Below are 14,925 nucleotides of genomic sequence, written 5' to 3'. Positions count from 1 at the left end.
GTTGTAAGTGTCATGGCCGCCCCAATGCATTTCCAATTGAAGTCACATGGTTTGACACAACATTTTGTTTGATGGCTGTGTTGTGCCCCTCTCCCCCGCATCAAACAAAAAAAAATGTTGTCAAACCATGTGACTTCCATTGGAAATGCATTGGGGCGGCCATGACACTTACAACTTGTTTACATCTACCATGCAACATTGTTGTATGCTAGATGTATAGGTGTAATTGAGGCCATAGACAGTAGACACCCTAAAGAGGCCAGCTCCATGTGTGATGAATGCCTAGATGTCCTCTGCATGCATGGGGAATCCAGGAAATGAGTGACTCGGCTTCCACTTGACGTGACCTGCCTGCCGGGGTCTTTTTACAAAATTTGGTGCATTTTGTAGCAGTTTTTCAGTTTTTTATTTTTGTTACTTGACACGCTTTTAGCACTAACCCAACACATATTTACGACCAAAGTAGTTGCTGAACATAAATTCCCAGCGTTCAATAAAGGTAACGTAAATTACCCTGCGGTAAAACAACCAATAATGAAAAGGCTACTGTATACTGTATACTGTTTACTGGCTGCGGACAGCACAAATCGACATATGGTGCATTGTGGTCGGAAGGAGGTTCACCCAAGGACAAAGGGAAAGGACAGAAAATAACGACAATGTAGAAGGTGCAAATGAGGAGAAAGAGTGTGTGTGTGTGTGTGTGTGTGTTGGTGGTGGGGGGGGGGGGTGGTTGTTGAGAATCAATGAGAGAATAGAGCAGTGAGGCAGCCGAGGCCTCCTGCAGGTACTCAGTGTGTGATGGCCTTGAGAGCCAGAAGAGAATAGAGGAGATGGAGAAAAGAGATGTAAATGTCAGACGACACATACTCTGTGTGTGTGTGTGTGTGTGTGTGTGTGTGTGTGTGTGTGTGTGTGTGTGTGTGTGTGTGTGTGTGTGTTTGCACAAATTGTCAGAATTCTTTAAAAATATCAGCTCACTGCAAGTGACACTATATGAATGCACGCGTGTAAATGTGTGTGGGTGCAATCGTGTGTTTAATGCATTGATCTATTTACTGCCAATAGAATTTTGCTATACACATCTCTGTCTGTCTGTCTGTCTCTCTCTCTCTCTCTCTCTCTCTCTCTCTCCCGTTCTCTTCTTGTGTTCATTGTCTTGTCATGTTGTTTGCTTTCATCCCTGAAAGACGAGACACATTTCAGTGCAAGCCGAGGTTGATGTTGACATGTGGCCTTGACTGTGTGTGTGTGTGTGTGTGTGTGTGTGTGTGTGTGTGTGTGTGTGTGTGCGTGTCATAGAGCAGGTGATAGACCTCAGGCTATCACACTAAATGTCCAAAACGTATTTGAAATCCTTCATTCAGACTTTTCGCCCTCACGGTATTATTGTGTACAATATAATACATACTATATCTATAAACCAAATAAAAAAATACAGACTACTGTCTGGATATTGCAAAAAGTCACATATACTGTATGTACAGAATAATTGGCATCTGATAGAATTGCTTTTAATTTGAGACCCACATGTGCACTTGTGTGTGTGTGTGTGTGTGTGTGTGTGTGTGTGTGTGTGTGTGTGTGTGTGTGTGTGTGTTTGCTAATAAAGGATGTGTCTCATCTGTGTCTCCACCTCACTCTCCCCATCCATCATTTTGATTGAAAGCACCAGAAAAAGGGACACTGTAATGTGTATTTAATGTATAAGCCTGTAGTGTGTGTGTGTGTGTGTGTGTGTGCGCGTGCGTGCGCGTGCACGCGCGCATTTATGCAGGGACTAGGGAGGGCTGTATTGTTGGCTGTGCTGTCTTTGTGAGATCTGATAGCGATGAGCTGTTCCCGTTTAATTTCCCATCTATATCCATCTATCCCTGCCTGCATGTATACGTATATCCTTCCATCTGTCCGTCCATCCATCCCTACATACAGTATATATATGTACAGTATATCCATCCAACCATCCATGCAACCTCGATCACTGTGGGGCAACATGGCTATTCATTATTCTCTCTCCCCCTGTCTGTCATCCTCCTTTATCTGCCCTCCCTCTCATCTCCTTTCTATACCTCCTTCCTCCCCCCCTTCCTTCCTTCCTTCCTTCCTTCCTTCCTTCCTTCCTTCTTTCATACTCACTCTATCCTCATCTGATCTCAGGCCGGCAAACTCAGTATCCTCTTTTAAATCTTGGTTAAAAACTCATCTTTATTGCACAGCCTTTTTATGAAATGTTGTATTGTGTTCTTTTTAATTCTTATTGTATTTTTACTGCTATTATCTGTAAAGCATTTTGTAAACTTGTTTTTTGGAAAGGTGCTATGTAAATAAAGTTATTATTATTATTATCTATCCACCCGTCTCTCTCAGCCACCCTGCACGTCTTACCGTCCATGTCTTCATACCCCTCCCTATAACTCCTCTCTCTCCTGGCTCCACCCATCTCCGCATCTCTCTCGTCTCCCTGCAGTCTTCCTCTCTTCCTATACGCTCATCTCCTTTCCTCCCACTCTCCTTCCCTGTCCACTCCTCCTGTCTCCTCTTCCTCGGTCAGTCATCCCTCCTTCCGTCTATCCTCATTCCTCTCCTCTCCTCAGAGTGCAGTGAGCCCTCATTACAGTTGACAGGTGAGCCTCCCGTGGAGGAGGAGGGAGGTGGAGGAGGAGGAGGAGGAAGGGGGAGGTGGAGGAGGAGGAGGGGGGGGGAGCTATAGGGGGTGCTGCCGTGGCAGGAGGAGGAGGAGAAGGGAGGTGTTGGGGCGGGGCGGTGATGGAGGAGGCAGGTTGCTGGATGTACACCGATGCAATGCAGGCGGAGCTAAACTGACTCATCCTTTCATGTGAAACTGTCCCCTGGTGAGCCCCCCCCCCCCCCCCCCCCCCCCTCATTACAGCTGATCCTAGAGGGGGAGTTGCCAGGTCTTTAAAGAAGAGCAGTTAGCATGGAATTGGTTGATATGGCACTGTACACGCACTGTGCATGCATGGACACACACACACACACGTTCACACACAGTGGTAAACAGATGCAGGTTTGTTGCACACAGATAAGGCTGCCTCAGCAGCATTCATTCAACAGTCACACACCCCCCAATCCCCCCTTCCCAAAGAGGGGGGGTGAGCATCACTCACACACACACACACACACACACACACACACACACACACACACACACACACACACACACACACACACACACACACACACACACACACACACAGAGAGACATTCAACCAATACAAGAGATAATATTTACTGGTAGACACAGTGCATAGGCTATACTGTACATGTGCTTGCAACAGGAAATATATATATATATATATATATACAATATGTGCGCACACACCCACACCCACAAATAGTCATACACAACCCATATTTACTGACAAACACACACACACACACACACACACACACACACACACACACACACACACACACACACACACACACACACACACACACACAAGCCTGAGGTGTTTACTTGGTTAATGGTCTCTATACTGTACTTGTGTCACAACGTGCACGCATTCACACACACGTGCACACACAGCAGCCTATATCGGCGTGGTGTGTGGTTGGAGATGATGCGAGTATAGCCCCTGTGCTGTGCTGGCTTGTGATTGTGTTCCAGTGTGGAGTGTGGAGATCACAGGGTTGAAGTTGACCTTCTATCAGCCGAGGCGAGAGGAGTGTAGGGCTCTGTGGAGTGCTGCTGCTGCTGCTGTGGAGATTGAGAGGGAGGAGGTGGATATTCTCCCAGCCTGGCAGAAGCACATAGCACATTCAGTTTAGTTTACTGTTACAGTAAGAAAATAAAAGAAAGTTGGAGCATCATTGAGATAGAATTTGTTTTAGCTTACACTGAACAGTTAAAAAAAAATATTTCAGCATACTGTAGGCTACATGTTTATTATAGACCTATGCTCTTATTTACAGCAAAGTGACTTGACATTAATTTTGTTTGCTTCTTCTAGCACATTCACCACCAAACATGCTCACTAAGAACTATTATTTTTGAAAGCAATGAGAAAGATTTAAATTAGAGATGTCCCGATACTGTATCGGTATTGGTATCGGCCCTTTTTGGTCATATCGGTATCGGCGAATATGCCAGTCTAACCACAGATCCGACACAGGGGTAAGGGGTTGACACTATGGCAGGTAAATAAAATGTTGGGTACATGTGGAGTTTGCTTTGGAGTTGCCCAAATTGCAAGTGCACATTTGAGTGCACACAAGATGAAATAAGTAACTACTTTTCTTTTTGTATTATTATAAATATTATTCTCTGTTATCGGTATTCGGTATCGGTTAACACAGAAATTGAGGTATCGGATTCGGAACGAAAAAAGTGTATTGGGAAATCCCTAATTTAAATTCAACTCGCTTTTAACACTTGTTAAAACGGGGTCGTTTCACCCGATCAATTTGTTTGTCTCCTACGGGGCTTTTTTCAAATAAGAATGAGCCTGATCTGATTACATTTCTATACTTTCTAGCATTGAAGGCTTTTTAATTCCACCTATTAAGTTGGCCAAGAACACATTCCTACAGCAATGAGTTAATTTAACTTTGAACTCTCTGTTAACACTTTTTTATTAAATCACCACAGAAGGTAGAAGGTACTACCACATTCACTGCAATGAGTCTCTGCTGATTTACACTGCCTGTCAACACCTCTCTCTGTGCCTGGCTGTCACTGGGTGGAAACTACCCTCATGTGTATAGCTTTTATTCACCTGCTTCTCTTTGTTTACTTTCTGTGTACTTTATCAGAACGCTCACACAGCCTATACTGTAGCCAGTATGTGTGTCCTATTGGACTGACCTTGAGAACAAACTCCCCTTAACCCATTTAGACCTGAGGACGATTCTACAAATGCCTTCTATATCCTGACGGTTTTTGAAGATGCATTTGACATACATGTCCAAAATAGCACTAACACTATCTGGTTTATCTAAATGAATAGCATCAGGCTTAGGAACCAACCAGTGGAGCACCAAAAGGGTTTGACAGTCTGTGGCTCATATAAGCTGCACTTCATGTCACGTCTCTCTCTTCACTTCACTAATTATACTATAAACATGTAAGTGAGTGAGAATACCTTTCCATCCCATTATGTCTGCACCGAGCTGTCGGCCCCTCACAGCTAAAAGCAACACACTGTTTTATGGAGAGCACGAGTTTCCGTGCGGAAGGTTGAAATGCTTATTGTAAAAGCATCCCATCCGTATGAGTTATGACATGTTGTTATCCTCTCCGCTCAGCCAAGCCTAGCCTACTGTCAGAGATGTTTGCTCAGCACCTCAGAGAATAACACGAGGACAGTGTCTTGTTTCTGTGCAGGGCTGCACTGTGGTAACTCCACGCTGGGTGCTTCCAAGACGCCACCAGGCACCACTGCAGACAAAAACCCACTGACGATATGCTTATGATTTAGAGATGTCCCGACACTGTATCGGTATCGGAAAAGTATCGGTCATATCGGGTCATATCGGTATCGGCGAATATGCCAGTCTAAGCTCCGATGTGACACAGGGGTAAGCGGTTAACACTATGGCAGGTAAATACAATGTTGGGGAATGTGGAGTTTGCTTTCGAGTTGCCCAAACTGCAAGTGCACATTTGAGTGAGGAGTCTGCTATAAACACAACATGAGATATTCAACTAGATAGCTATAAACATTATAACTGGACTTCAAAGTAAGATTTATTTTCTTTTTGTATTATTATAAATATTATTTTCTGGTATCGTTATTCGGTATCGGCTAACACAGAAATTGTTGTATCGTGATCGGATCGGAAACGAAGAAAGTGTACTATCGGGACATCCCTACATATATAAACAATGTGATAAGTACACCACATTTCTTAATCAAGATGCCACCTTGTATAATCTGACCTCTAGGCATTCCTCGCCAACATTACTGTTGCCAGCATCACCTCAAGCCCAAAGCCATTTTCCTACTCTATATGTAAACCCATACCTGGCAATACGTCTTTCCTGACTTTGAAAATGTACTAGTGTACAGTAGATATGGACAAGAGAGGTCTGTTCTCCTGGCCTTATTAAAACTTCGCACTCATTGTCTCTGTTGGTTTACTACGTTATGGCACGTTGGGGGCGGGTGGAGTCCTCCTAGGCCACCTACATTGTGTATACATAAGGTTGGCTCTCCAAACAACCTTCCCTCCCCACAAAATCACTGACATGTGGAGGCTGCTTCTAATTACCTGCCTGATGAGCCAGCATGGAAAGTGTCAAAGTGGGCATTTCTCTTCGTTCCACGGGCCGCCAGGCGGGAGACAGGGAGCAAGGAAGTGGAGTGTGTGGGCGGCGCGTGTGTGTGTGTGTGTGTGTGTGTGTGAGAAGACAGAAAGTTCCTACCAAGCAAGGACATTTTAACGGCATGGTTCTTCTTACTGCACTTTATGTTCATAATGACGAACTCTTAACACGTCACCCATGTGTTGAAAGCTCCACTTAAGCTAAGTGAGAAGGCTGTGTCTGTAGTACCTGGGATCTGTTTTTTTCATATACTATACATCTACAGTATGCCTGGGATGAAACAACAAAGGCTCCCGAGTCTGCTGCCAGCTGTGAACAATTTCCACCTACAGTAGACCCTGAGAATCCGAGAGCGGAGCTCTAACAGCTCCATGACAGAACAGTCAATGAATGAGGGTTATGCGCCGCACTGAAGGTTGCTGCTCTTTTAAGGTATGAGGTAGCCTATTATATTTTCACAGCACAATAGACTAGGATGGATAACTGATGGAGATTTATCTGACGAAGGCCGCTCGGGTCAAAATGTCTCGTTTTGGTAATTGAATAAAGAGATTTTGAGTGAGTTTACGAGAGTGTAGCGGCGCTTTTGCATTTCTACAGCACAGAATATCCCTAGCACCCTCCTGGGTGGATGGATGAATGGATGGGTGGGTAGACTGATAGATGGAGTGATCGACAGACAGACCATCAACAATCTTTAAAGGGACAACAAAAGTTAACATAGTTTTGGCCTTTGACGTGTATACACGTCTTTAGGGCTTTTTATTGATATAAATTTGTATTTTATTTTTTCTTCTTTTTGGTTGGCCTCTCCTTCTGCACTCCTTGCTGTTTGGCTCATTCGCGCTGCCGTTCACGCCCTTGTTTACAGCTCAGAAAGATTGCCTCGTATCTCCTAATCTAGGGAACTCTCCATGGTTTTGACTATATAGGCGATGTTCCGTCTTCATTTCTGACTTCTACAAGCCTCTCGTTTGGAATATTAACGCTTCCAGAGAGACTTTAGCGTGACCAGCGCGAGGTAAGAATGGAACATTATGCCTCCCGGTTTTGGTGGGGAACGGAAGTGGGGGGACCTTTCAGAGTAAAATCTGCTGGCACTCTATAGCACTTATATTTTGAAAGATGCTGGCGGCATCCGTTGTGTTAATAGGGGAGGCGACAGAGAGATGGAGGGAATGTGGCGTTGCTGAGTTGGAAAAGGCAGTGGAAGTCCAGTAAGAATTTCCCCAGTATCTTCCTTGATGTAACATTTTTTATATAATTAATTTAAATAGTATATCTCTCACATTGGATAACCTGATGCTTCCGAGGACTCGTCCATCATTTTATTATTATTATTATTGAAATTAGATTTAAATGAAAGCTCCTTGAGATGCATCATCTCGTTTTAGAGGGGGTCCTCTAAACTGTTGTTGACAGTGCATGTCAACAACACACAACATTCTAGACGTGTTCACTTTATTCTGCACCTTGGTCTACTCTACCTTGGTCTAATCTAGACTAGGCGTAGTGCCTACAGTCTAGAGTAGACCAAGGTTTTGGCAGTCTGCTTTATACAGTACTTTACACTGTACAGTATATCCTACTACCTCTCTCACCCCACCTCCCTCCAAGCGCTGTACTTTTGCTCATCAATCATGTATTCCCTGTGAATTTCTCCCAGAATTGCTACCTGCACCTCCATTTTCTTTTGTTCATCCTATGTACCCGTATAATACATTCGGTTTTTGCATCTCTGCCACGGGAGATCATGCTTTCACCCCTGTGTGTGTGTGTGTGTGTGTGTGTGTGTGTTCCTCTCTCCTCTTCCTTGGCCCTTCTGTGGTGAATCCTGTGCTGTTTTATCTGTCTGTATTTTCATAATGGAACTGTGTGTTTTGTTGGTGTCAATGTTTAGTTTGAGAATATTTGCAGTTGCCCATGCTTAGGCTGTGTGTGTGTGTGTGCATACGTGCATGGACACACTTATACACCCGCACTCATGCGCGTGCACACACACACACACACACACACACACACACACACACACACACACACACACACACACACACACAGCACTTCAAGGGCCTGCTAGACAGCTGAGCCCAGCAGCTGGTGTGTGTGTGTGACTGTGTGTCTGTGTACGTGTGCGCGCGTGCTCGCACATTATCGGCGGCTAGGGTTATCTGGATAGAGATGGGGTAGCAGCAGTGTGGATTAAGGGGATCAGCGCTGGTGTCAGACAAACATTGGATTACAGCTGTAAAACCCGGCCTTGCTGGCCCGCGACCCTCTAACTGAGAGGAGAGGGAGAACAGCACAGAGAGCCCCCCGCCCCGCCCCAAACACCCACGCTCGTCCCCCCCCGTCCCCCCCCCCACCTTCAGTGCTCTGCCCTCATCCTGAGCCATGCACCTGCCTGGATTAACGCAGAGAGGAGCCAGAGCCCTGGAAGACCCCGGGCGGGCGTCTCAGCCAGTAATGGGAGGTGTAATCGTGTGTGTTACCATGGCTGGCTATGCCACGTGAATGCCAATCATTACGCTACAGGGATTGACATACCATGGGGCGAGGGATGCATGCGTGCGCGCGGCTGCGCATGTGTGTGTGTGTGTGTGTGTGTGTGTTTGTTATATAATGTTCCTCTGACACGTCTGGCTAGCAAAGGCCAACGCTAAAATTAACAAGATGCACATATTTACTTTCGGTGCGTGATTTAGCATTTTCTTCCTCCCTGCATATAATCATGCATATTTGGTGGTCTGCAATCCATCTTTACCCTTCCCCCATGGATAGAGTTGGCACGGGCAATTTTAGATGAGAATACATGTATTGTGTGCCCCCCCCCCCCCACCCTTTATGCATGTTATGTGAACGTATGGCCTCTGGACAAAGGCGTGGGCACTAATCTGTTGGCATTCCATTCCCTGCTCCAGACTCAGGGATGTGATTTGGCGGAAGTCATGTCCGTGGCACTCGTGATTTTTCATGTCATGGCTCTATGCCAGGATTTGGTGCCACATTTAAGCAGAGATAGAGATTTGGCTACCAGGTCTTGGAGATTTGGGCTTTGCTGTGGTATAGTCATAATAGTGTTGTGTATGTGTTCTCGTGTGTGTGTTTGCATGCGTGTGTGTGCGTGTGTGCGTGTGTGTGCGTGTGTGTGTTTGCGTGTGTGTGTGTGTGCGTGTGTGACTGTGTGTGTGTGTGTGTGTGTGTGTGTGTGTGTGTGTGCGTGTGGGCGTATGTAATTGTTCCGTGGAGTTCATCCTGGTGATTAGCAGCCTGCAGAGTTACGGTTAGCCTGCAGACAGTACAACAGCTGGGCCTGTCAAAGCTGTCATCCATGGTGGAAATAAAACAATGACTAGCTGCACACAGACTATAATGCCATTAGCTGTGTGTCTGACAGTAAGTGACTTATAGTTGAACTTTGGGCTGAGGAGTACTCTCGATATCTCGATATTTATTGAGCAAAATGCAATATTGCCGGTGTAAACATCTACAGTATCGTTCGGCCCTTCCGTTCATTTGCCATGCGCCCGCCCGTCCGTCCCAGAAGGGCCTAGATAATGAGTGGCTACACAGAAATACTAATTCAGATTCACACTGTTCAAGGTCCTTGATGTTGATGATCTATGATCAATAGCCTGTAGCCTTGCCGAGCCATGAGGCCCATAGGGGCAGGAACCTATCTCCTGTTTCTGTAGCGTGAGGCAGCTTGATGTACAAGTACACACCCTGGACATGGCGCTAGTATGTCGCAGGGACTTGCCCCCAATCCAACCCTTGATGCTGAGTGTCAAGCAGGGAGACACTGGGTCTTTGGTATGACCCGGCCGGGGATCGAACCCTGACCTCCCAGTCTCAGGGCGGGCACTCTAACCACAAGGTCACTGAGCTGGTATCCATGGTCAGGCAATGCCCTATTGATTGTTTACTGTCTTAGTATACATATGATACGTTTGATGATGCTGCGTGTTTGGTCGTGTAAAAAACGAATTTTAATTTATATATAATAATATATAATAATTAGATTTATTTATTTATTTAATTTGTTTATCTTGTCTATCCTTGTTTTATATTATGTTTTTGTGCTCATATATAATGTCCATGTATGCGTATTCTGTTGTTGTTGTTGTAGCTTGTGTTTGTTTTTTCAGTTTATTTGTAAAACAATCCAAATAAAGTCATAAAAGATTCACACTGTTCAGAATGGGAGAAGTTCTGAAAGAGCAGCATAAGATGCTCTTATTCAGAGCAACTTGTGCAATTTCTTTACCACTGCAGCACTATGGTCGGTATATCCATAGTGTATCGATACCGTTTTATGAGACCATATTGAGGTATTTTGTCCAAAATAAATGTGCAATTTTGATATCGTCCATATATGCACCATGAAGATGGGGTGTGACCCTGCAATCCCCCAAGGAACAAAACGACAATCATTGCACAGCGTCTTGCTCAAGGGCACTATACCTGCTACGGCTGTAGCTCTTTAACCCTAACCCTAACCCAAGGGCACTATACCTGCTACGGCTGTAGGTCTTTAACCCTAACCCTAACCCAAGGGCACTATACCTGCTACGGCTGTAGGTCTTTAACCCTAACCCTAACCCAAGGGCACTATACCTGCTACGGCTGTAGGTCTTTAACCCTAACCCTAACCCAAGGGCACTATACCTGCTACGGCTGTAGCTCTTTAACCCTAACCCTAACCCAAGGGCACTATACCTGCTACGGCTGTAGCTCTTTAACCCTAACCCTAACCCAAGGGCACTATACCTGCTACGGCTGTAGGTCTTTAACCCTAACCCTAACCCAAGGGCACTATACCTGCTACGGCTGTAGGTCTTTAACCCTAACCCTAACCCAAGGGCACTATACCTGCTACGGCTGTAGGTCTTTAACCCTAACCCTAACCCAAGGGCACTATACCTGCTACGGCTGTAGCTCTTTAACCCTAACCCTAACCCAAGGGCACTATACCTGCTACGGCTGTAGCTCTTTAACCCTAACCCTAACCCAAGGGCACTATACCTGCTACGGCAGTAGCTCTTTCCATTCACTTGGCCCATGCACCCAGATGGTCCTGCAGTGAGGGATTCCTTGGTATAACCCATTTTGGGCGGGAACTCCTTTTGGCATTTTAAGCGTTACGTTATACTTTAGCTATTGGAAAACAGCAGACCGTGGCGCGCTATGAGCTTATAGGTCTGCTGTTTTTTGAAAAATCGTGAAAATGTGGCACAAATCTTTGAATATATATTCTTTCAGAGCAAACATTTTTAGGGGGGGGTTCCCTGGAACTACATATTTTCAGATGGGGGTCGGAGTCCTTGACATGAAATAGTTTGAGCACCACTGCCACAGAAACAGATTTTTCTGAATAACATTGTCTAAATGGGTTAAAGTGGTTGGCAGCTGTAGCTGAAGATTGGGGAAAGGAGTTGGACAACATTATGTTAATATCACATTACACACACATTGGTTTACTCAATACACCTTTTGGCATTTATTGCTTTATTCTAAACCGATGAAACAGTGAGCAGAGACACAAGACAGGCGGGAGAAATGGCTGCAGAAATGGCTGCAGTCTGCAGGTACCAACTGTCTTGGAGGTCCTTAATTGGGCGGAATGAAATTGCCATGGGAAAAAAAAGAATCAGTTCTTCCTTGGCCCGGCACCAACATTTCCACCACATTTTGTGTAAATTCGTACATACAGTATCTGTAACTACTCCTAGACTACTAGATATCTTGCCAACAGCCAGACAAACAGACGGACAGATGAGGTGAAAACATTACCTTCTTGGCGGTATAGGTAATTAAATCAACCCCGACCCACTGTGTCCAGCGGGGTTATATTAGCCCCAGATCTCGCCAACACAGTCAGTTCAGTCATGCAAAGAATAGTATTCAGGTTCCAATCACTCGTCCGATGTCCCTCACCTGCAGCAGTGGCACCTCATTACACACACAAATGAACGCAGCATCTCCTGTTTGACCTCAGCTGTCTTCCGCCAACACCCTCCCCCGTGGACCTCTGTCCCACACACAGAAAAAAGAGTTCGTCTCCACCTTCCTTCCCCGCTCGCACGCTTCTCCTTTGGGGATGGTCTCTGCTGGGGTTTCTCCGTTTCTAGAAATGCCATGAGAGAGAGAGAGAGAGAGAGAGACGCGGCCGGCCTGCCTGCCTGCCTGCCTGTGGGGGAATGAACGTCTCATGTTGAAGCGTTGGGCTGAGGAGCCCCATAATGGAGACGGGTTACTCAGTCTTAACTGTGCTCTCATTACAGTGCCTGTTGATAATGGGCTTATTATATGCAGCTGACAGCACTGCAATGGTTGGGATCTGTTCATTTAACTGCACGGAGGATGTGACAAAGAGACCTGGGAAATAACTGGGAGAGGAATGTCAAAGAATACCACTATTAATATGCCTACTACCGCTGCTGCAGTGCAGTGTACTGTACTGCTACTAATGGCATTACTGCTGACTATTGCTACTATTATGACTATTACTACTACTGCCACAGCAGTCTATCTCAATGTCTATCTCCCACTATACAATTTAATCCAGAGTGACTTACATTAAGCAAGAACAAAAAGCATGGCAATACATCACATACATAAAAAGTAGTTATCATGAAACATGCGTATAAGCTAAGAACGTAACAGTGGGATATCTATGTAATGAAACTATACATATAAACTATACATACTATACTATGATAGGAAAACTATAGGTTAGTTAGCTGAAAGATACTGTAGGTTTTTGTTCTTTTTGATTTACTATAAGGTACAATCTGTGCTCATATTTCAAGGGTCTAACAATAACATTATCCTGTCCATATACTAGAGTGGTGCCAGGCTGTAGAGCACAGAGTCACTATAGAGTGGTGCCAGGCTGTAGAGCACAGAGTCACTAGAGTGGTGCCAGGCTGTAGAGCACAGAGTCACTAGAGCAGTGCCAGGCTGTAGAGCACAGAGTCACTAGAGTGGTGCCAGGCTGTAGAGCACAGAGTCACTAGAGCAGTGCCAGGCTGTAGAGCACAGAGTCACTAGAGTGGTGCCAGGCTGTAGAGCACAGAGTCACTAGAGTGGTGCCAGGCTGTAGAGCACAGAGTCACTAGAGTGGTGCCAGGCTGTAGAGCACAGAGTCACTAGAGCAGTGCCAGGCTGTAGAGCACAGAGTCACTAGAGTGGTGCCAGGCTGTAGAGCACAGAGTCACTAGAGTGGTGCCAGGCTGTAGAGCACAGAGTCACTGGACCTGTGCCTGGCTGTAGAGCACAGAGTCGGTAACGATGGAAGTTGGAGATCCATGCCCCGCCCGGATATGCAATACCCATTGTATACCCGTGTCATATTACCTGTTCCACCCATGTGACGTGGTGCATTTATAGATACCTAGATGTAATCTCTCACGAAAAAATTAATACATTCTGCTAAATCCTTGAGCAGTGTTTATCTCAGAACAAAAGAAAATATAAAACAGATTACAGGTCAACAGTGCTATCCCCTGCTGGAAGAAGCGTGACTACATCTCTACCAAGTCAGACCCCAGCGTTTCATACTTTTAATACTAAACTTATTAAATTATTGACTTATTCCATCCTTGCATTAACACATTGTCTTCTGCTGACATATTTATATGTTAACCAGTAAAACGCCTCAGGGCGAGAAGCGACCTCGCCCAAAGGGCAGCCTATATTCATGGTGATGGTCAATGTCGCCAACCTTAGAAAATGTCTAAGTAGATTTCTTTCCCAAAAAAGGCGTGCGCTTTAACACACCTCCATTACGTGTCCAAAATCTTGTCTCGTCACCCCACCAAAACAGGTCTGGCATTTGAAACAAATGATGTTTTCTTTGTGTGCTTGTAAGCCCCCTAGCTAATCCAGCTGCTGAGCCAAGGATGTCTCCTGTATACACACAATGTTATCCTAATGCGACGCAAATCACTGAATAGCACTGCTCCCTAGACAGATTTCTTATAGACAGAAGCAGCATAGCACCGAGAGAGAAGGAAGTCTTGTTTCACATCCCATTCATCTTTGCATTCGCTCTCTGTCTGAACTTTTCCTCTCAACGTTTCTTGTTCTTACAGTGCAGTAGTACTGTATAATATGTGGCTGCTTCAGTTGTTACCGGAGAAATGGTTGCCGGGGTAACGTGCATCTGACAGCTGTTATTGCTTACACACCCCAACACCACCACCAGCCCCTTCATACCCAACTCTGTCTGGAGCCGTGAGAGGGTTGGCTCGGGTGGCAAGGCGAAATAGCAGGGGTACGTTTTTTTTTTGGCAGAGGAGGAGCATGCCCCTTGAATCAAGACCCAAGAGTGAGTGAGACCACCTCAGAAACCTGGCTAATTGCCGCCTAATTGGAAAAAGGCCAAGGTTAGCAGGCTGAATGCACTGTGAAGAGATTTGCTAATTTGCTGGGAATCGACATTCCGTGCTGCTTCCTAGTCAGGGCCCTTGGGTGTGTGTGAATGTAATGCTGTAATGCTATTTGAAGACCGACGGCTAAGTGGGAAAGCGTTTAGGAGACACATTGATGGCCTTTTGTGGTTCTGTCACTGGCTAATGAAGGCTCCGCTGACATTTATGTGTCCAGGCATCCCCAGCCTGGTCAAATCTACAGCT

The sequence above is a fragment of the Protomyctophum parallelum genome, assembly GCF_964188405.1.
Source record: "Protomyctophum parallelum genome assembly, chromosome: 2".
In the NCBI taxonomy this organism is placed as follows: domain Eukaryota; kingdom Metazoa; phylum Chordata; class Actinopteri; order Myctophiformes; family Myctophidae; genus Protomyctophum; species Protomyctophum parallelum.
This window is presented reverse-complemented; position numbering follows the sequence as displayed.